Source organism: Lagenorhynchus albirostris, chromosome 5 (genome assembly GCF_949774975.1).
Source record: "Lagenorhynchus albirostris chromosome 5, mLagAlb1.1, whole genome shotgun sequence".
NCBI classification, from domain to species: Eukaryota; Metazoa; Chordata; class Mammalia; order Artiodactyla; family Delphinidae; genus Lagenorhynchus; species Lagenorhynchus albirostris.
In genome coordinates this window covers 121,293,148-121,314,670 of record NC_083099.1, presented here as the reverse complement: position 1 = coordinate 121,314,670, position 21,523 = coordinate 121,293,148, and positions in this window count along the sequence as shown.

Below are 21,523 nucleotides of genomic sequence, written 5' to 3'. Positions count from 1 at the left end.
CTTTGCATATATTACCTCTTCAAAGTTTCTTATGTCACTAATTAGTCTTGTCACTTCTTTTTAGGTCATACATGAGAAATAAATTTAGCCATATAACAGAAAATTTACCACAAATTGGAAATACAGATTTATTGAATACAGTATTTGCTTGTCACTCACATTACTTTTCATTGATTTTGTTGTTCTCTACTCATCATCATAAGACAATTTTATGGGGAGATTTCCATGCTATACATTTATGTTTATGTTTACAGATTAGTTTGGGGATGTATCACTCATCAGTATCAGAGTGTACTACATAATATATTCTCAAAATATTTTCATGATTATGTAAGTTTAAATGAAAAACAATGTGAATAATAGATGAATCAAAAGTACCTTTTCTGGGCTTCCCTGGTGGCGCAGTGGTTGAGGGTCTGCCTGCCGATGCAGGGGACGCGGGTTTGTACCCCGGTCCAGGAAGGTCCCACATATCGCAGAGCGGCTGGGCCCGTGAGCCATGGCCACTGAGCCTGCGCGTCCGGAGCCTGTGCTCCACAACAGGAAAGGCTACAACAGTGAGAGGCCCGCGTACCGAAAAAAAAAAAAAAAAAAGTACCTTTTCTGCATTCTCAAGTTTGTTTTACTTTCAGTAGATTTATAAAATGTTTCTCAGCTTATATAATATTTTGCCTTATTTTATACTACATTCTTGAAGAGTTCCCCCCTTTGCTTTATTTCCTTTTAATATCATCTACTCCTTTCTTTTTATATGATAGTCTTCCCTGCCCTCCTTAATAATATCATTATAGCACATGAAGTGAACTTTAGTAAAATAAAATGTCAAGGCACTAAATATTTGTCACTATTATGTTGATGTGCAGAACAGGACCAATTCACATGCTCTGTCAAGCCACATCTCCAGAACCTTCTATAAATATATCTGCCTTTTCCATCGCTATTGAGTCCTCCCCTAATCCAAGCAAATATCTGTCTTTTTACAATTGCAATCAACTTCCACCTGATCTCCCAGATCTTCCTGTTTTTACCTCTACCAATTCTGCCAAAGCTTTCTTTAAAAATAAAATATATTTTGTCCCTTCTTATCTTAAAACTTTTCAATTCCTTACCATTTTCCTTACAATGATATCTACACTGTGCACAAGGCTTATTTTGTTCCCAAGTAATCTATCATTGTTTCTCTCTAAAGTCTCTTTCCCTTTCATTCAGTGAGGTACAGGGACACTGGCCTTCTGTTTCTCAAATCTGCGAAGTGTAAGAAAGCCTTGATAATATAAATAAAGCACTTGATAAAATTATTTTAGCAAATATTTATTACTTATATACAAAAAACTTAGTATTCATTATGTGTGTAAGACATCACACCAGGCTCTTTGTGTATTACAAATATGATTTTAACATAAATTATCCCTGCTACAACCCTACACTTAGATGAGGGCAACAACTTTTCTCTGTGGTGGAATTTAATGCCATACTCAATAACTCATAAATATGAAACATTGAGTATGAATTTTAAATAAATACTCCTAGATTAGAGTGGTTTATTGTGGGTTTTGCTCAAAGCAGAACTCAAGACAAAGACTTCTCTGTGAGTAATGTATTTGGGAATGTGATACCAGAAAGCAAGAGAGAGATGTAGAAGTGAAACAGGGAAGGAAGAGGAGCTCTGCAAAGATCCTCCCCTACAAGCCACAGGATTCTCAAATCCATGAGATGACCACCTAATGAGAAAATACCACAACTACAGGGCAATTTGCACTAATTATTAGTACATTTTAAAACTGTTTCTTTAGAGCAATGGCAAAATACTTTTCAGCACAAGAAACAACAACAAAAAATAAACTCTCACAAAGTCATATCCATAAATGTGGAGATTTAAAAGTAAATCTAAATATAGATGCAGACATGAATGTGAAATCCATATGTGCAAGTATTATAGATGGAAAAATATAGTTCTTAGTTCATTGATAATTAATTCAAAAAAATTTATTGAACATCCACTATGTATTTAAACAATCTCAGAATTCTAAGAAGCTGGTTAATTTGCCCCTTAATTCATATATTTATATTTAAAATTACATATTCATTGGAATCTTTTTTTATTTGTACTCTATCAGTTATTATTAAAGTAGTAGAGTCAGGATTGTGCCTTTTACATTTAAAAAATCCTTGAATTTAACCTTGCACATTGACAGATCTCTCTGGGACGCATCTGGAAATACCAATTTTCTTTTTTTAAGCATTTATCTTTTCAGTGATAACTGTTATGCTGTGATTCATTCCTGACAAGCAGAGCTCTTGGGTGAAACATGTTTGTTTTGCATGTCACCCTGGTAATATCTCACAAAGGAAGGTTTGACAGGTTATGTACAGTGTTCTTGGTGATTTATTTTGAATTATTTCATGTGCTTTTTACATTATAACAATCACTATTTTAAAAAGAGAACTTCCTTAAAGATATGATTATCTTTTTAGCACTAAAGGTTGAAGGCTACATATATTTAAGTTTTGTATGACATTATAGTGCCACATGAGTTCAAGGTGTTTGATTAAAAGAATGAATTATAACTTGCCCAGTTTCACAATTAGTGAAAAATTTCACTGTCTATATGTTGTTTACATCAATATAAATATAGACCCTGTGTATTTAAAAGAATGATATATTCAGGGAAAAATTCTCCTAGTTATTTCAAATAAAGAAAATATTTAATTTTAAATTTTCAAAAGTATTTCCTACATACTTAATTAGCAATAAATATTTGTCATAGTTTCATAGGTTTTATGATTTCAGTATTTGAGAGTTTATTATCAGTATAGTAGATAATAAGAACCACTTGTTATCACTTTCCATGTGCAGTGTAGATGCTTTACAACTTACGAAATGTGTGACTTTTTGAAAAGTACTCAAACTCCATATATCTGTCTCTTTTCTTATATCATGGTGACAATAATTGTTTTATGTCAAAATTATAAGAAATAATATATATAATTTATCAGACTACCCTCTAAGAATTTCTCAGTAAAGGAATACTACTATGTTTGTATGTTGGAGGTCGCACTTTGGCTCATACTTTACTTCCATTGTCACTACTACTTAAAACACAGATGCTTTTACTTTAGACTCTCAAAAAAGCCAATAATTTTTCACTTTCTGATTTTTATTCCACTTTTACTTTCTTTAAAAATTACAACCTCCCCTAAAAAGCAGTGTCTCATTTTAAATGTCTTTTAATGATAAAACACCATGTCATACTAAATCAGTGGTACTAAATTCAGGGTAAGCTTTTTGCATTGTTGTCAACTTGGTGAAAAGATTTTTGGCTTATATGTCTCTTTCGGAATTAATGCTGAAAACCCTCTGGACTCACCATTTCAGCTATATTTTTGACTTTGTGCCTAAGTTCTGGACATTTCTGATTCTTGTTTGAATGGAATATATCCCTTGCCTCTTACCTGTAATCATGTCAAACAATCAATTGGTCTTCCTGAATGATTATGATATCCTTTACAATTTGCATCCCTTGATCCTCCATCTTGTGTAAACAATCACCTTACTTCGTGGAATTTTGGAATAATATATTTCTTACCTCAGGTTACTCAATAACAAATATATTTTAAAATAGAAATAAGAATGAAGGGAATAATGTATATGTATTAAAAGAATGAATTTTATATATATATATATATATATATATATATATATATATATATATAGGCTAGGAAGACGGAAATGATAAAGGAGAAGGAGGTGACGAAAAAGAGAAAGAGATATCATAGCTAGCTAATCACCAAATACGTGTTATAAAAATTAGCAACAAATTTGATCACTTGGAACATATTAGAATGTTAGATTACTACCTTAAATTTATAAAAACTCTTTGAATTATAGCTAAACTACAAAAAAAGTTAAAAATAAAGTGTTTGCCTATACATTTAGAATGGATAAACAACAAGGTCCTACTGTATAGCACAAGGAACTATATTCAATATCCTGTGATAAGCCAGAATGGAAAAGAATATAAAAAAAGAATGTATATATATTTTTATAACTGAGTCACTTTGCTGTACAGCAGAGATTGACACAACATCATAAATCAACTATACTTCAATAAAAAAAATAAGGTGTTTGCTTCTGAGAAAACACAATATTACTTCCAAAATAAATAGAGGTGTCTTAGGCTCTATGCTTAATATAATAATTTTTTCATGATATTGACAGCATGGAAACTTATAGTATAATTATTTTTGTAAATTTCAAGTTGAAAAGATCATTTTTCAACTAAGCTGGGCACCTAACAAATTGCCTTATACAGTTCCTTGAGGAAGCTCAGAATGGTAGGACATGCCTAGGTAGGAGTAGCCAAGTTACAGTGCTACTTGATTACTCCAAGTGCAAGTCTCTTTAACGTTTATAGTTTCTGCCAGGAAATGAAGTAATCTTCATTTTTATTACTGTACTTAAACATAGACTTTTCGGTAATTAAACCTTACAGATGTTTAAAAGGACACTCTGTGGCCCAGTGTCACTACCTTAATTTTTTATAAGTCTTCCTGAAATTCTTTTGAACACTTTGCTAAAGAAAAGTGGGTTTCCCCTTCTAATGTTTCCAGTATTTGATACTGAAGAGTATTAAATTTCCTCTGTTGGAGCATTTTTTGTATGTTCAAACTTTTAATTATGTATTGTGGGACTACATTTTAAAATAGTGTTAACTGGAATAAAAGATGCACTCCTTCACTCTTTTTTTTTGTTTGTTTTTGTTTTTTTTGCGGTACGCGGGCCTCTCACTGTTGTGGCCTCTCCCGTTGCGGAGCACAGGCTCCGGACGCGCAGGCTCAGTGGCCATGGCTCATGGGCCTAGCCGCTCCACGGCATGTGGGATCTTCCCGGACCGGGGCACGAACCCATATCCCCTGCATCGGCAGGCAGACTCTCAATCACTGCGCCACCAGGGAAGCCCCACTCCTTCACTCTTAAACTCCTTAAACTTGAAAGTACTCTTAAATTACTGAAGGTGACTGATCTATAAATACATGAAACAGTAATAATAATTATAATAAATTATTCTATAAATTATTATTACTACCAGTCATGGTGGTATTTGAAGAAAGTATTTTGGGGGACGACTGGGGCAGGCTGGGCCGTGCGGTCAGGGGACCTAGGGACTCACGGCCGTGAGAGTTGAAATCCTTGCTGAGGCGACCTTCAAGATGGTGTAGGAGTAAGACGTGGAGATCACCTTCCTCCAACAAATACATCAAAAATACATCTCCATGTGGAACAACTCCTACAGAACACCCACTGAACGCTGGCAGAAGACCTCAGACTTCCCAAAAGGCAAGAAACTCCGCACGTACCTGGGTAGGGCAAAAGAAAAAAGAAAAAGCAGAGACAAAAGAAAAGGGCCTAGACCTGTACCTCTGGGAGGGAGCTGTGAAGGAGGAAAAGTTTCCACACACTAGGAGGCCCTTTGCAGGCGGAGACTGCGGGTGGCGGAGGGTGTAAACTTAGGAGCCACGGAGGAGAGCGCAGCAAAAGGGGTGCAGAGGCAAAGGGGAGAGATTCCCGCACAGAGGATCAGTGCCGACCAGCACTCACCAGCCGGAGAGGCTTGTCTGCTCACACGCTGGGGCGGGCGGGGGCTGGGAGCTGAGGCTCGGGCTTCGGAGGTCGGATCCCAGGGAGAAGACTAGGGTTGGTTGTGTGAAGACAGCGTGAGGGGGCTAGTGTGCCACAGCTAGCCAGGAGGGAGTCCGGGAAAAAGTCTGGACCTGCCGAAGGAGGCAAGAGACAATTGTTTCGGGGTACACGAGGAGATCCTTCCCTGTCTGCCCACAGAAGGCAGAACACGGCCTAAGAGATGGGCATGAAATGCTAACGCTACTACTGCAGCCACCAGGAATCCCTGGTGCCAGTGCAGCTCATTACACACACACACACACACACACACACACACACACACACACACACACACACACACACACACACACACACACACACACACACACACACACACACACACACACATACCCAGGAGCCTGTGCAGCCTGCCACTGCCAGGGTCCCGTGATCCAGGGACAACTTCCCTGGGAGAACACACGGCATGCCTCAGGCTGCTGCAATGTCATGGCAGCCTCTGCCACTGCAGGGTTTTGCAGCATTCCAATTATGACTATTGTACCCCTCCATCCCCCCGGCCTGAGTGAGCCAGCACGACTTAATCAGCTGCTGCTTTAACCCCCTCCTGTCTGGGCAGGGAACAGATGCCTGAGGGCTACCTATGTGCAGAGGCGGGGCCAAATCCAAAGCTGAACCCCAGGAGCTGTGGGAACAAAGAAGAGAAGGGGAAATTTCTTGGTGCAGCCTCAGGAGCAGCGGATTAAATCCCCACCGTCAACTTGATGTACCCTGCATCTCTGGAATACCTGAATAGGCAATGAATCATCCCAAAATTGAGGTGGTGGACTTTCGGAGCAACTGTGGACTTGGGGTTTCCTGTCTGCAGCTGATTTGTTTCTGATGTTAGTTTAGTTTCTGGCACTTGTTATCATTGGTGGATTTTTTTTACTGGTTTGGTTGCTCTCTTCTTTCTTTTATTATTATAATTTTTTATGTTAATATTTTTTAATTTTTATTTATTATTTTTAATTTTTATTTATTTTTCTTTCTTTCTTTTCTCCCTTTCTTCTGTGCAGTGTGGCTGACAGGGTCTTGGTGCTCTGGCCTGCTGTCAGGCCTGAGCTTCTGAGGTGGGAGAGCTGAGTTCAGAACACTGGACCACCAGAGACCTCCCAGCCCCACATAACGTCAATTGGCGAGAGCTTTCCCAGAGATCTCCAACTCAATGCTAAGACCCAGTTCCACCCAACAGTCAGCAAGCTCCAGTGCTTGATGCCCCATGACAAACAACTAGCAAGACAGGAACACAACCCGAGAGGCTGCCTAAAATCATACTAAGTTCACAACACCCCAGAACACACCACCGGACTTGGCCCTGCCCACCAGAAAGACAAGATCCAGCCCCACCCAACAGAACACAGGCACCAGTACCCTCCACCAGGAAGCCTACACAAGCCATTGAACCAACCTCAATCACTGCGGGCAGACACAAAAACAATGGGAACTGCCAACCTGCAGCCTGTGAAAATGAGACCCCAGACACAGTAAGTTAAGCACAATGAGAAGATAGGAAAACACACAGCAGATGAAGGATCAAGGTAAAAACCCACTAGACCAAACAAATGAAGAGGAAATAGGCAGTCTATCTGAAAATGAATTCAGAGTAATGAGAGTAAAAATGATCCAAAATCTTGGAAACAGAATGGAGAAAACACAAGAACCGTTTAACAAGGACCAGGAAGAACTAAAGAGCAAACAAACTGATGAAAAACACAAAAAATGAAATTAAAATTTCTCTAGAAGGAATCAGTAGCAGAATAACTGAGGCAGAAGAACGAATAAGTGACCTGGAAGATAAAATAGTGGAAATAACTACTGCAGAGCAGAATAAACAAAATAGAATGAAAAGAATTGAGGACAGTCTTAGAGACCTCAGGGACAACATTAAATGCACCAGCATTGGAATTACAGGGGTCCCAGAAGAAGAAGACAAAAACAACGGGTCTGAGAAAATATTGGAAAAGATTAAGATGAAAACTTCCCTAACATGGGAAAGGAAATAGTCAATCAAGTCCAGGAAGTGCAGAGAATCTCATATAGAATAAATCCAAGGAGAAACATGCCAAGACGCATATTAATCAAACTATCAACAGTTAAATACAAAGAAACAATATTAAAAGCAGCAAGGGAAAAGCAACAAATAACCTACAAGGGAATCCCCATAAGGTTAACAGCTGATCCTTCAGCAGAAACTCTGCAAGCCAGAAGGGAGAGGCCGAACATATTTAAAGTGATGAAAGGGAAAAACCTACAACCAAGATTACTCTATCCAGCAAGGATCTCATTCAAGTTCAACAGAGGAATTAAAACCTTTACAAACAAGCAAAAATTAAGAAAATTCAGCACCACCGAACCAGCTTTACAACAAATGCTAAAAGAATTTCTCTAGGAGAGAAACACAAGAGAAGGAAAAGACCTACAAAAACAAACCCAAAACTATTAAGAAAATGGTAATAGGAACAGACATATCGTTAATTACCTTAAATGTAAATGGATGAAATGCTCCCACCAAGAGACATAGACTGGCTGAATGGATACAAAAACAACACCCGTATATATGCTGTCTACAAAAGACCCACTTCAGGCCTAGGAACACATACTGAAAGCGAAGGGATAGAAAACAATATTCCATGCAAATGGCAATCAAAAGAAATCTGGAGTACCAATTCTCATATCAGACAAAATAGACTTTAAAATAAAGACTATTACAAGAGTCAAGGAAGGACACTACATAATGATCAAGGGATCAATCCAAGAAGAAGATAAAACAATTGTAAATATTTATGCACCCGACATAGGAGCACCTCAATACATAAGGTAAATACTGATAGCCATAAAAGGGGATATCAACAGTAACACAATAATAGTAGGGGACTTTAACATACCACTTTCACCAATGGCCAGATCATCCAAAATGAAAATAAATAAGGAAACAAAAACTTTAAATGACACATTAAAAAAGATGGACTTGGGCTTCCCTGGTGGCGCAGTGGTTGAGAGTCCGCCTGCCGATGCAGGGGACAGGGGTTCGTGCCCTGGTCCGGGAAGATCCCACATGCCGCGGAGCGGCTGGGCCCGTGAGCCATGGCCGCTGAGCCTGCGCGTCCAGAGCCTGTGCTCCGCAACGGGAGAGGCCACAACAGTGAGAGGCCCGCGTACTGCCAAAAAAAAAAAAAAAAGATGGACTTAACTGATATTTATAGGACATTCCATTGAAAATAAACACAATACACTTTCTTCTCAAGTGCTCATGGAACATTCTCCAGGATAGATCATATCTTGGGTCACAAATCAAGCCTTGGTAAATTTAAGAAAACTGAAATCGTATCAAGTATCTTTTCCAACCACACGCTATGAGACTAAATATCAGTAACAGGAAAAAATCTGTAAAAAATACAAACACATGGAGCCTAAACAGTACACTACTAAATAACCAAGAGATCACTGAAGAAATCAAAGTAGAAATCAAAAAATATCTAGAAACAAATGACAGTGAAAACACGACCACCCAAAACCTATGGGATGCAGCAAAAGCAGTTCTAAGAGGGGAGTTTATAGCAATACAATCCTACCTCAAGAAACAAGAAACAAAAAAAAAAAAAAAAAAAAGAAACATCTCAAATAAAGAACCTAACTTTACACCTAAAGCAATTAGAGAAGGAAGAACAAAAAAACCCCAAAGTTAGCAGAAGGAAAGAAACGATAAAGATCAGATCAGAAATAAATGAAAAACAAATGAAGGAAACAATGGCAAAGATCAATAAAACTAAAACCTGGTTCTTTGAGAAGAGCAACAAAATTGATAAACCGTTAGCCAAACTCATCAAGAAAAAAAGGGAGAAGACTCAAATCAACAGAATTAGAAATGAAAAAGGAGAAGTAACCACCGACACTGCAGAAATACAAAGGATCATGAGAGATTACTACAAGCAACTCTATGCCAATAAAATGGACAGCCTGGAAGAAATGAACAAATCCTTGGAAAAGCAGAACCTTCCAATACTGAACCAGGAAGAAATAGAAAATATGAACAGACCAATCAGAAGCACTGAAATTGAAACTGTGATTAAAAATCTTCCAACAAACAAAAACCCAGGACCAGATGGCTTCACGGGCACATTCTATCAAACATTTAGAGAGGAGCTAACACCTAACCTAAACTCTTCCAAAATATAACAGAGGGAGGAACACTCCCAAACTCATTCTACAAGGCAACCATCACCCTGATACCAAAACCAGACAAAGATGTCACAAAGAAAGAAGAACTACAGGCCAATATCACTGATGAACATAGATTCAAAAATCCTCAAGAAAATACTAGCAAATAGAATCCAACAGCACACTAAAAGGATCATACACCATGATCAAGTGGGGTTTATTCCAGGAATGAAAGGATTCTTTAATATATGCAAATCAATCAATGTGATACACCATATTAACATGTTGAAGGTAAAAACCATATGACAATCTCAATAGATGCAGAAAAAGCTTTCGGCAAAATTCAACACCCATTTATGGTAAACCTTTCTGGAAACTAGGCATAGAGGTAACCTACCTCAACATAATAAAGACCATATATGAAAAACCAACAGCCAACATCATTCTCAATGGTGAAAAGCTGAAACCATTTGCCCTAAGATCAGGAAGAAGACAAGGTTGCCCACTCTCACCACTGTCATTCAACATAGTTTTGGAAGTTTTAGCCATGGCAATCAGAGAAGAAAAAGAAATAGGAGAAATCCAAAGCAGAAAAGAAGAAGTAAAACTGTCACTGTTTGCAGATAACATGAAACAATACATATAGAATCCTAAAGGTGCTACCAGAAAACTACTAGAACTAATCAGTGAATTTGGTAAAGTAGCAGAGTACAAAATTAATGCACAGAAATCTCTTGCATTCCTATACACTAGCGACAAAAAATCTTAAAGAGAAATTAAGGAAACTGCCATTTACCACTGTAACAAAATGAATAAAATACCTAGGAATAAACCTACCTAAGGAGACAAAAGACCTGTATGCAGAAAATTATAAGACACTGATGAAAGAAATTAAAGGTGATACAAACAGATGGAGAGATATACCATGTTCTGAGATTGGAAGAATCAACATTGTGAAAATGTACTACCCAAAGCAATCTACAGATTCAATGCAATCCCTATCAAACTACCAGTTGTATTGTCCACAGAGCTAGAACAAAAAATTTCACAATTTGTATGGAAACACAAAAGACCCAAAATAGCCAAAGCAATCTTGAGAAAGAAAAATGGAGCTGGAGGAATCAGGCTCCCTGACTTCAGACTATACTACAAAGCTAAAATAATGGATCTGTAGATTGTTTCAGGTAGTATAGTCATTTTCACAATGTTCATTCTTCCAATCCAAAAACATGGTATATCTCTCCATCAGTTTGTATCCTCTTTAATTTCTAAGAATGTCAATTTTTTAATAAAGTCACTTCCACATGTAGATGGAAAGTTATATGGAGAGTTAGGATATTGGGAAAGTCACTTTCTCATTTATAATTTCTGTGGTAGGCAGCTTCTGAAATGGCTCCCAGTGGTCCCCACCCCCTATTTGTATCCTTGTGTAATACTCTCCATTTGAATACAAGCAGGGACTAGAGACTTGCTTCTAATAAATATAAAATGGGAAAAGTTATGTTACTATATGTTACTTCCAATATTAAGTTGCAAAAGATTATGATTTCCGTCTTGCTCTCTCTTACTTATCTTCTCATTTGCTCAGTCTCATGAAGCTAGTGGCCCTGTTTTGAGTCTCCTAAGATGCCCATATAGCAAGGAGCAAAGCGAATATTCTGTCCAATAATGTGCAAAGAACTGAATCCTCCAGACAGCCACATGAGTGAGCTTGGAAGGGCTCTTTTACCAGTAGAGTCTTTAGACAACTGCTGGTCACCTGGCACCTGGAAGGCAGCCTTGTAAGTGACCAGAATCAGAAGACCCAGCTTAACAGCACCTAGCTTCCTGACCCACAGAAACTGAGATAATAAATATTGTTCCTGCTATCCACAAATTTTGGGTATAATTTGTTATACAGCAATTGATGATTAACACAATATTATATACATTGTTCTGAATTCTTGTAATGACAGATTCAACAGTTAAGAGTTCCCAACATCTACACATATAATGAAACTAATTCGGGCAAATAGATATACTTAGTTGCTTATAACCTGTAATTTATAGGGAGTGAAGAAAGAAAGGAATTAAGAAAAATGTGAAGTAGATGTACATTTCCTACCAAATTAATAGAATAAGAAATTTTCAATTATTTATAACTGTTCATCAGAATTATATGTGTACTACACTGACATTTATAAGGGAATCAATGAAAGATTAAGAATAATATATATGGTGGGGCAATTTGTCATTCTAGATTGCTTTAATGTCATCATTATCACCTAGTTCTAATCACTAGTCTGCTAATAACTAGCTGGGGCTTTATGTCATGAGTCTCTGTATCACTGATGAAGATGCTGGATGAAATGGTCTTTAAGATATAAAACAACTATAAAATTCTATGATTATGCATTCTGAGGTAGAAATTATCATTGGAGATACACACCAATTATAGATTAGGGCAAAATTAAAACACATCAAAATGAAAAAATTCGACTTTCAGAGACACCTTAAGCAGCTTTTATATAAAATATTTTGTAATTTAAAATCAGATTAATAAAATAATACTATTTTGACTGATTACACTATTCCAAGCTCTGCTAATTTATATATGTACTTTGTTATTCACAGTTATAAATTAAAAATGATATTAAGTGTCAAGCTTTTGAGCACACATTTACAAAAGAATGGAGATAAGGTTTGAATGTCCATTCCCAAAAGATTACCATCGTAATCACAATGGTATTGAATATGTATATATAATGTTAAATTTTTTATTTTGGTTTAATTTATTTAAAAAATTAGTTTTGTTAGGTAATGACATAATTTTTAAAAGCTTAACTAATTATATTAAAATTAGTTAGGAACAACCAGAAATATCTTCTCCAAATAAAGCCTAAATAAAATAGTTTCATAATTACAAAAAATAGAAGTTAGTGTTTACACAAAAATTAACACACAAATTTAATAAAGATATACAGATAACTTGTGAGGCAGTTGCCAGAATACGTATTTCTTACTAATAGGTAAAAGTAAAATTGGATCATCTCTAATAGTGGGAATAATTACTGCTATTTTTCTCTAGTAATAGTGAAGCATCATTGCCTGTCCTCTAAACGTACAAATTCAATTAAGGATGTGTTTAATTTAAATATTGAAGTGTTTTTTTAAATTAATTTATTTTTATTTTTGTCTGCCTTGGGTCTTTGTTGCTGCACGCGGGCTTTGCTCTAGTTGCGGTGAGCGGGGGCTACTCTTCGTTGCGGTGCACAGGCTTCTCATTGCGGTGGCTTCTCTTGTTGTGGAGCATGGGCTCTAGGTGCGTGGGCTTCAGTAGTTGTGGCACTCAGGCTCAGTAGTTGCAGCACACGGGCTTAGTTGCTCTGCGGCACGTGGGATCTTCCCCGAGCAGGGCTCAAACCCATGTCTCCTTCATTGGCAGACAGATTCTTAACCACTGCGTCACCAGGGAAGCCCAGAAGTTTTTTTTTAAAACCAAATAAATCCAGTGTATTTTAAAGAGCAATTTATGTGCTGGGTAATAAGCATGACACACTGGCTCTTCAGGTGAAGCAAAAAGATAAAGATGGCCATATTTAATTTTTTAAGAGATGTGACATATAACATAATAACTGACCTTAAATAGAAAACCTCTGTGATTATATAAATCAAAGAGCTTTTAAGATATGAAATAAAACCTCTGGGTAATGAATATTCTGAGAGTTATATGCTGAAGTGGAAAAAACAAAGCTGACAGGCAATGAGATGAAGCAAAGGGCATATAGTGTACATCCTAATGTTTATTTCAAGAGGCAGTATGATGTAACAGAACGCCCTCTCTTTCAATGAACTAAAGGGACTTTCACTTACTATTTTACCATTTCCAAGTATTGTTTCATAAATGGAAGTACGTTTTCAAAGTATAATTCCATCATACTGACATGTTTGAAAAACCAAGAAAAACTCAAGTACCTAAAGTCATATATTCAATCATACTCTTTCAAGAAGCAATAAAATAGATATTACATAAATGCTTTTTGTGTGTTTTACACTGTACCATTTACTAGCAATTAAAATGACTTCCAATATCTCACTTAAGGGTAAATGGGGAGCATGTGTGTAGTTAATTGAACCAGCACAAATCTCAATTGGTCTAAGCAGTTATCATCATTTTAATCTGATTTTTTGATAGAAGGATGGAGAGACAGTTGTAGCATAAACTGTGGACCCAGAGGTCATTTCACTGAATTAAAAAGCAAAGACAGTACTGAGAGAGGTCATACATTTGAAGAAATTAAGCATAAAATTATAATTATATAAAAACTAGAGCATCTACTATCTTTGAAATGTTAAAATATATAATTAAATCATTGGGGTTCTTGGTGGTGGCATTCTCTTATTGCTGACATTTTCCATAATTAACTAAATATATACAAGGAAGTAAACAACTAGGCCAAATTTTCCTAAAGACCAATATTTCAATTTTTCTATTCTTTCATTTTCATTTTCTATTCTTTCATTTTTAATTTTCAATATTATTTGCTTAAAGTTTTTAATTAAACATATTTCCTCAGATCTTTTTAAGATAACAAATGCATATTTCCAAGAATTTTAGACTGCCTTTATTATAATTTTTCCATAATTCACTGTTACTCTGTCCAATAATTCAATGATAAATCTTGCCACTTTCATTATTAATGAATGTGTCTACGTATGTTATCAAATATTAAAATTATTTATTTAAGGTTATGCCTTAATAGCTCTAAATCGAGCCAGTTATTCTATTAGATTGCTAAATTAAGACAGGCAAGGAATATAACTTAGGAACTACAGTGGCTTTATATTTAGACTGACATTCTGTTTCATTCTTGATATAAACAGAATTTAATAGTTCAAATATTCTCCTTTCTAAATAGCAGACAATTTGATAATACTTTGTACTTTTAATACATACGCAATATCACTGAAGATTTTCTTTATCTGGTATATTACCCTTTTTTTGTTGTTGTTTGAAACAGGCATTGTTTCCAAATCCATATCCTTAGACATTTTGCAATGCAGTGCAGAAAAATGTTTTTAATTGAGGACAAAATTTATTTCTGAAAAATATGACCTGTAGGCTTTAATTTATCAATTTATATTTAAGCATTTATCAGTTTTTATGATTACACATTTTACCAATTATTATCAGTGAAAATTTGACTGAACTTGGGTACCGGAAACTATAATCACTATGCAGGTATTAAGTTTCATGATGCCATTTGTGGTCTGTGATCAATTTGGTTAGTTTATTTATTCTTTAACTCATTTCATTTTTCAAGGGCATAGAGATACTCAGTGACCTACATAAATATTTTGTACTACTCAAAAATTATAACTGCTGTTCACATGTATATCTTCAAACATTATATACCCACTATTGAACTTATCTTCCATAATAGTTAAAACCCTATTTCTAGTAAAAGATCTTTGAATTAACCCTTTCCCTTGAGTTAAAAAAGTAAAGATTTATGAGTAGCTAATAATTCTAATTTTGTTGAAAATAATAGTTTTATTAATTTATTGGTGACAGGTGCTATTTCAAAGAAAATGGTAATATTTATATTTCTTCTTGAAAGAAAATTCTTTGGTCTGTTTAATGTGCAATATTTGAACCTTCCTATACTTATTGTGATTATTTACAATTTTTCTAAGTAACTGTATTTTTTTAAATTACAAAATATACAGGGCTAAGTGAGGACTGAAAACAATATTTTTTCATATTGTATAAACAAATTTTGAGGGACTGTGGGCCCCAATAGTTTTATATATTCTTTATAATATCAGTTTTAACTAGTTCAGCTATTTTTTTTTTTTAATGACCAGCAATCTGCCTGTTGGTGGTTTTACACTTGAATAGCTACCTTGCCATCATTGTGTTATTTGTATGCTTTTACAGTCGTCAATTTTCACCTAGCAAGTTTATCTGTCTTTTATTAAAAATGAGAACTTGTGAATGGAAATCTCTCTAATATATACGCAATTCTTTACAAAAAATGAAGACAGTTTAAACTGTGGAACAGAATAGAAGACTGACAAAAATATCTTCTAAAGAAATGAAAATGTGGTGACTTTGAGGAAAATATTTAAAGACTAATATGTAGTCCTGCTAGTAAATAATTTGAACATCAGAATGTGTCTGAAAATACATTTTCCTTGTATTAGGCAGAATTTTAAGACAACCTTTGTTCAATTCTATACCCACCAAAATTCCAATGGAATTTTTAACAGAAATAGAAAAAAAATCCTAAAATTCACATGTAATCACAAAGGAACCTGAATAGCCAAAACAATCCTGAAAAAAAAAAGAACAAAGCTGGAAGCCTCACACTTCCTTATTTAAAAACATATTATAAAGCTACAGTAATGAAAACAGTATGATTATGGCATAAAGGCAGACATATAGTCACTGCAATAGAATAGAGAGCCCAGAAATGAACTTATGTATATATGATCACATGATCTTTGACAAGAGTGTCAAGGCTACATATAGGGGAAAGACTAGCCTGTTCAACAAATGGTGCTAGGAAAACTGGATTTCCACATGCAGAAGAATGAACTTAGATCTTTATTTTACACCATATACGAAAATCAACTCAAAATGAATTAAAGACCTAAATATAAGATCTGAAAATATATAACCCTAGGAGAAAGCATAGGGGAAAAGCTTCATAACATTGGTCTTTTCAATGATTTCTTGGATGTGACACCTAAGGCAAAGATAGCAAGAGCAAAACAGACAAGCGGGGCTGCATCAAACCAAAAAGTTTCTGAATAGCAAAGGAAACAACAGGATGAAAAGGTAACCAATGGAATGGGAGAAAATCAAACTATATATCTGATAAGTGTTTAACCTCCAAAATATATAAGGAACTTCTTTAACTCTATAGCAACAAAGCAAATAATTTGATTTAAAAAGTGCCAAATAATTTGGATAGACATTATTCCAACGAAAACATACATATGGCCAACAAGTACATGAAAAGATGCTCAGCATCACTAATCAACAGGGAAATGCATATCAAAACCACAATGAGACATCACCTCACACCTCTTAAGATAGCTATTTTATCAAAAACAAAAGATAAATGTTCACAAGGATTTGAAGAACTGGAATCCTTGTATGCTGTTGGTGGGAATATAAAATGGTGCATCCACTAGGGAAAACACATGGAGTTTCCTCAAAAAATTAAAAATGAAACTACCATATAACCCAATAATCTCACATCTGTGTATATTCCAATAAATTTGAAATTAAGGTATCAAAGAATTATCTGCATCCCCATGTTCATTGCAGCATTATTCACAATAGCCAAGGTATGGGTACAACCTAAATATCCATCTATTAATGAATGGATTAAGAAATGGTAAATACCTACAATGGAATATTATTCAACTTTAAAAAAGAAGGAAATCCTGCAATATGCAACAGCATGGAGGAACTTGGAGGACTTTATGCTAACTGAAATAAACCAGTCACAGAAGGGCAAATCCTGCATGAATCCACTTTGGGGGTATCTAGAATAGTCAAATTCTTAGAAGCAGAGAGTAGAATGTTGGCTACCTGGGAAATGGGAAGTTGTTGTTCAAGGATATGGTTTCAGTTATGCAAGATGTATATGTTCTAGAGATCTGCTGTGAAACATTGTACCTATAGTTAAAAATACTGTATTGTGCACTTGAAAATTTGTTAAGACAGTAGATCTCATGTTTAGCGTACTTACCACAATTTAATAAAATGACCTTTGTAATCTTTGCCTCTGGTGTGACTCCTGTTATTATTTTATATGAAATGGCAAAAAGGGGATTTTGCAGATGTAGTTAAGTTTACTAATTTGTTGATCTTTAGGAAGAGACATTGACTGAATGGGCTTAATCTAATCTCATGCTTACAAAGCAGAGAGTTTTCTCAGCTGGTGGCAGAAGAGGAAGTCAGATTTGAAGCATGGAAAGATTCAGTCCACCATTACTGGCTGGAAGATGAAGGTGGCCATGTGACCAGGAATGCAGTTTGCCTATAAAATCTGAGAATGGTCTCTAACTGACAATCAGAAAGGAAACCAGTACCTCAGTCCTACATCCAAAAAGACCTCAATTCTTCTGACAGCCTGAATGAGCTTGGAAGTAGATGCCTTCAGATAGGAGTCCAATCAATAAACCCCTTGTTTAGGCTTTGTAAGACCCTTAGCTGAGAACCCAGCTGAATCTGACTAGTCTCATCTACAGAGTTTTCAAAAACTTTTATAGGCAGATCTATAAGCTTTGCTGACTACATGCTTACTTTGTTATTGTACTAGAGAGATTAAAAGGAAAAAAATAACATATAGTTCTTGAACCTAGCTGACTGAACTAGCAGGGAAATTATAATAACACAGTATATCTAAGGTATTCTCTCCTCATCCTACAGATTACCTTTCTCAACACTTGCATGCATGCACACACAGCACTCCAGTCTCCAGCAAAGGCTGCAAGATTGATTATCTTAAAAACTTGCTTTGATTGTATCATTATTCTGTGCATTTGATTATGTCATTAACTGTTCAGCAGTTACTTTCTGTTTTCTGCAAAATAAAGCTTTATTCTTTGGTTTGATAATTAATCAGTCAGATATATATCAGACTATCAAGCAAGTTGTTCTTGTTTCTTTGCCTGCCAATAATCTAGAAAACGGATGATATTTCTGTTCTATTAGGTCTCTTGTTTGTCCACCATACGCACTAAGGTAATATGCCTCTTGCCATAGAAATAATTTATGATGTATTATTTCTTCATTCGAATTATATTAGTAAATTAAACCTTTTATACTAGGATGGAAATAACAAGAAAAAGTAGATAGGATAAAGGAAGAAAAAGAACATATAAACACTTTCACTGAACAAGGAGTTTGTGACATGCTTCATTTGTTTTTCATAGCATGACCATTCAGTTCCTCATTTATTCCACAAATGTTGATTGACCCCTTTCTATATTCTAATAAGACACTTGGCCAGGCACATCCCTGAGTTTAAGTATAAGGCATTTCCTATTTACATTGTTATACTGGAACATGTTCAAAAAGTGATTTATTATCATTACTGACATTAAATATGTTAAACACCTTCTCACCTCTGTGGCCAAAAATTTTGCCCATGTTTATAACCTTTCCAACTTTAGAGCCTGTTTATTTTAATTGCATGTTAAAGAAACAAAAAAAGCAAGAAGATTTTTTTGTCTCACATACTTGAATAATCAGGCAAGGATAAATTTGGATGCTAAAATGAGGTTGTCTGTTTTCTGCTTCTCCTTTTCTCTAGCTCTGGACTCCATTTCCCTTGACCTCTGCCCCTTTTTCATGCAGAGGTCTGGGTTTAAACAAATTTAGATGCAAATATTAAAGTTGAGATGCCAAAATAAGGCCAAACCAGATGGCAAATTAATCTATCCAGGAGTATATCTCTCTCCAGAAATCCCAGCAGTTCTTTCTTTCTCAGCATCAAAAATCATAGTGGGAGTCTAATTGACATCCTTGTGTTCATTTTTCCCTCTGTGAACAAATCACTTTGTCCGGAGGACTGGGACATCTGACTAGATCTAGCTCACTTGTTCTTTCTTGTCTCAGGTGAAGTCAATACATTAACTCTCACCAGGAAAGAGGTTTTATTACTAGAACAGAGAAAAATGGAAAATGTATATGTTTACAAATCTGCTACTTTCCACTGGAACTTACTATCATCCAATATACTGTATCTACTTTGGTTTGATGGTATTGGGGTTTGCAAATTTTTATACGTGCTATTTTACTTACATATCAAACTTTTCCCTTTTATATTAGAGTATGCTATTATCTAGAATGCCCTATATTTTCTTCATTTTTCCAAAACCTACCCACCTATGGAAGTATAGTTCAATTTATATACCCTATATGAAAATTTTTCTACTCTTCCTAGGTTAAAATGATCTCTAGTTCCCTTAGTGGTACTGAATGTCTTTAATTATTCTAATATATTACTTTCCTGTATTACATTGGCTTAATGCCAATAAAACCTTAAACAACAATATTGCATCTTGTGCAATGTCCATATTGCAAATTTGCATATGATGAAAATATTGGTTTTCTTATAATTCTCAAAAAACATTTCAGTTACAAATGGCTCTCTAAATGGAATCATACATATGTATAGATATATGCAGATACATGCAAAGCTATGTCTTGCCCTAAGACAGAACATTAAGTATGACTACTCAAAGACCCTCAGGTTATTTACTTTTAATTATACAGAATAAAATTAACTTATTCTACCATAGCACTTACAGCTGCTTGTGTCTGTCTATCTCATGACAGCAAACATCTTAGGGCATCTTCTAATAGATTCTTGTTTTGTTTATCATAGTGGAATTTAAAATTTATGTAAAATAAATTTAGTAAATTTGTTGATTTAGAGCACAAATGTCCAGGGAATACCAAGTATGAGTTAGGTGAAAAGGGTTAATTAGGTGTTAAAGATATATTTAACAAACTTTCTCTCCTTCTTCAAAAGTTAGGCCTGCCTTAAAAATAAAGCTCCTTTATCCATGGATCAAGTATCTTAATCATACTAATTTCTACAAAGAAACAAAATCATTTTCAATACTGTCTAAAAACCTTGGTATATAAAATTGCCTATAATTTGTTGGGTACGGTATAGAAGACGTTTGCCAACCCATATCCGTAGTTCATAGCCAAAGTTTCCTGATAGATCATGATTGATGAGACATATGGGAGACGCCACTCTCATGTTTTCTGATATTTGGAGCTTATTTTATTAGATGGCAGGATATGCTGGTTATTCAGTTAGTTTCTATTTAGTGCAATGTGATTAGAAAAGATAAGAGACAAATCTCCTTTCAAGTAAAAAACTATATACATATATACATTTTCTATAGATATATTAGCTACTTAGTAAATAGAAGCAAAGCTAAGCTTAAAATGCATTAACTGGGCAAACATAAATAAATGCATAAAGGCATAAATAAAAGTATAAAAGAGTAGGTTATAAGTTGCTCTATATCCATAAGAGAATACTAAAGTGGTGATATTTCATGTATCTAGAACATATCTTTATTTTAAAAAATTACTCTGAAAGAGACTGGATTTTATGCAGAATTTGTAAATACAAATCTTAGTTTGCTTATCAAGCTATTTGTCTCTCTGAGTTCTCCAGATTCTGTTTTTTCCAATAAAAAAATCTAACTTAACTTTTAGATCAAAAGGATAAAAGAAAACTGATTACACGTTAGAATGTTTTATTATGATTTTAATAACTATATAAGAAAAAATACTATATTACCTAACAAATTTGGATCAAAATGCATAAAGATTTTCTAACTGGATAAATATCTGTTTATATACATAAATATTTGTACATGTATAATTCCTTTGGAGATTTTCTCTAATATAAAATTTTAAACATTTAAAATTATATAATTTAATCACATCTGTATCCCTTCTCATCGTTATGCAAATATATAGAAACTAGTGTTTCAAAATATGTTTTTTCACATTTTTTGCTATTTTAAAGAAAGTATTTTTTCTTAATCTAATTTTAATAAAAATTTAATATCAACCACATAATCCTTTACAATTTCCTTTTGAAATGTCTCTAGAAAAAATTTGTTGTTTCATTACCATATATTATGTTTTTGTAT